We start from the raw sequence: 3,565 nt of genomic DNA on the forward strand, positions 1-3,565 counted from the left end.
GACCAGCCAGCCAACGAGACGTGCATCCGCTGCCGGGCGGGCAGCTTCTGCCCGCAGGGCGCGTCGAACGAGCTGGCGGCAACGTGCAAGCCTGGCGAGTACGCCAACTTGACAGACGACGACGGCATCCCAGAGTGCTTTGTCTGTCCCCCGGGCCAGTCGTGCGGTGGCGGCGGCGCGCCGCCGACGGAGTGCTCGCCGGGGACGTACGCTGAGGGCGGGACAGACGTGTGCTCCCCTTGCGACCAGGGCACGTACCAGCCGTCGTCGGGCGCGGCTGGCTGCCTCGAGTGCAACCGCGGCACCTTTTGCCCTGCAGGAAGCAGCCTCGAGCTGCCGTCGAATTGCGCATCTGGCACGTTCAGCAACAGCTCGGACAGTGCGGTGCTCAGCCTGGACGATTGCGAGCCTTGCGCGCCTGGCTTTTTCTGCGCAGGCGGCACCGCAGTGCCGACAGAGTGCGCAGCGGGCACGATCGCGCCATTCGAGCGGATGGAGGCATGCGACAAGTGCCCTGCGGGCGAGTATCAGGACGACGGCGGCGCCACGGCGTGCAAGGCGTGTATGCAAGGAAGCTACTGCCCAGAAGGCGCGGCGGCGCCACTGCCCTGTCCTGCCGGCTCCTTCTCGAACGCCACAGACCTCGGCGCGCCGGACGAGTGTACCGCCTGCCCTGCGGGCCACGCCTGCTCAACCGGCAGCACCGAGCCGGTGCCGTGTTCGCCGGGTACTCTTGCCGCACGCGAGGGGCACGGCATTTGTGAGAAGTGCCCTGCGGGCGAGTATCAGGACGACGGCGGCGCCACGGCGTGCAAGGCGTGTTTGCCGGGCAGCTACTGCCCACAGGGCGCGGCGGCGCCGCTCCCGTGCGAGGCTGGCAGCTACTCGAACAGGACGGACCTCGAGTCGGCGGGCGATTGTGAGGTTTGCCCACAGGGCCACGCTTGCACCACTGGCGCCGTGGTTCCGATCGCATGCCTCCCCGGCAGCTTCTCCCTCGGCTTGGGCAACGCCGAGTGCGAGCCTTGCAAGGCGGGAACCTACCAGAGCGACGCCGGCGCTGCTGACTGCGTCCCGTGCGGGCTTGGCAGCTTCTGCCCGGTCGGCGCGTCGCTCGAGCTGCCCGCGACGTGCGAGCCGGGCACGTACGCCAACATGACGGACGGAGACGGCTTGCCAGACTGCTTCGATTGTCCGGCGGGCTCGTCGTGCCCGGGCGGCGCCGCGCCTCCGAGGCAGTGCGCGGCGGGCAGCTACGCTGCCACAGAGCGCCTCTCCGAGTGCGCCAGCTGCTCGGGTGGCACATACCAAGACGAGACGGGTGGAAAGGGTTGCCGCGCGTGCGTCCCTGGCAGCTATTGCAAGCCGGGTGCGGCGTCGCCGCTACCGTGCGAGGCGGGAAGCTATTCGAGCAGGACGGACCTCGAGGACGCCTCGCAGTGCACTTTCGCCGAGAAGGGCTACTATGCTACCACGGGGTCCAGCAAGCCGACGCCGTGCTCGCCTGGCACTTTTGCCGCCACGGAGGGCCTCTCCGAGTGCGACAGCTGTGAGCCTGGCTCCTCCGGCGCTGGCGGCGCCTTCTGCAGCAAATGTGCAGCCGGAACATACGCCGCCAAACCTGGACAGGGCGAGTGCATCTCCTGCCCCTACCCTCTTGCTAGCGGCACCGGCAGTGTCACCTGCTCCATCTGCAAGGCGGGCTACTACCTGCAAGACTCGAGCGTCCTTCCGGCCGTCATCTTCAGATTCCCGACCGAGTACTGCAAGGCTTGCCCGCCAAACGCCGCGTGCCCGGTCGGCACCACTCTCGCATCCCTCGTCCTCCCGCGCGGCTTTTGGCGCGCCAGCCCCTCCTCCGTCGTGCTGACAGAGTGCGGCGCCTTCGGAGGCGACGCTGACGCCGGCAAGACCCGCTGCGTTGGCAGCGAGCCGACAGGCGCCTCCGGCGCCTCTCGCCGCCGGAGGCTCGAGAATTGGGGAGACAAGTACTGCGCCTCGTCCTTCACCGGCCCCGAGTGCAAGCTCTGCGCCGCCGAGAATCACTACCTCGTCGACGGCGTCACGTGCGAGGCATGCCCGCCACGAGGACTGGAATTCCTGGGCCCTCTTCTTCTGGCGCTGGGCGTCTGCGTCGCATTCGGCCTCGCGGCCTACCTCTACAAGAAGCGGAGCTGGCGCGAGCGGCGCTACGTTGGCCCCCCGCTCCGCCTGGCCGACCGCATGGTCGCCTTGCACTCGCTGCTCGGCATGCAAGCAAAGTTCAAGCTTCTTCTCAGCTTTTACCAGATTGTCGTGGTCATTCCCACCATCTACGGGGTGACGCTCCCGCCGAGATACACAAAGTGGCTCGACGCGATCACCGACGTGATCTCGCCCTCAAACTGGCTGCCCATGCCTTGCGTGACCTACACGCAACTGCTTCTGCCTTACGTCTTCACGCCAGTTGGACTCGTCGGTGTGCTGCTGCTCGTGGGCGTCGGAATGGGCTTCAGAAAGTGGTTTGCCCATCCAGCACCACGTCCTAAGCCTTACCGGCCTGTTGCGTCAGGACTGCTCGAAGTGTTGCCCGCTTGCTTGATACTCGTCTACTGCTTTGCCCCGCCCATCAACGCGTACATCTTCCGCTTCTGGCGATGCAAGCTTTACACCATCTCTTCGCCTGGAGAAAGCCTTAAACAGGTCGAATACCTGGTGGAAGACAACAGCATCGAGTGTGGCACCGACGAGTACGATTCGATCTTTCGTCGTTACATCATCGTGTCCATCGTCATCTGGCCGGTCGGCTCCATGGTGCTCTACTCGTCGCTGCTCGTCGCTTGCTACAAGCCATTGCGCGCGAACCTTTGCACGGCACTGACGCGGTCTACCGCCTTCCTCCACCAGGATTACGATACGCAGTGGTGCTGGTGGGAGGCTCTGGAGCTCGCACGCAGGCTGTTGCTGACGGGCGCGGTGACGGCGATCATCCCAGAAGAGCGCGCCTTCTTGCGCCTCGTGTTGGCGACGCTGATTTCCACCCTGCACACCTGCAGCATCGCCGTCGCACGCCCCTTCAAGAGGGTCGAAGACGATGTGCTTGCGGTGGTGCGCGTCAGCCACACTCAGTGTCGAGGACCTGCCCCTCCCCCCACACCCACCTTTTGTCCCGCCCCTCTCGCACAGGCGACGAGCCTGCTCACGTTGCTCATCTTCCTCGCCGGAAACTGGATCTTCATCTACGAAAGCATTGTCGACAGCTACTACGGTGCAGATCCGCTCGACGTGCTGGGCTTTGGCGAGCTGAATGGTATCGTCACGGTCATGCTAGCGCTCATCTTCAGCGTCCTTGTCCTCTTTCTGATCGGAGCCGTCGTCGCCGCCCGCAAGGTCTCCCAAGTCCCAACGTTTCGTCTCGTCTCGACCAACCAGCCGCCCGAGCTCACGTTGGCGCTCGGCCTCACGTGGCACCTCTTCAACAGCCACATTTGGGGGACCGGTCAAGACGCCGTCGCAGTCATCAAGAAGCAGTTGATGCTCCTGCTGCCCGGCATCCAAGTTTTCCTTGATGTGCGTACACAGACGG

The sequence above is a fragment of the Emiliania huxleyi genome, assembly GCF_000372725.1.
Source record: "Emiliania huxleyi CCMP1516 unplaced genomic scaffold EMIHUscaffold_227, whole genome shotgun sequence".
Taxonomy (NCBI): domain Eukaryota; phylum Haptophyta; order Isochrysidales; family Noelaerhabdaceae; genus Emiliania; species Emiliania huxleyi.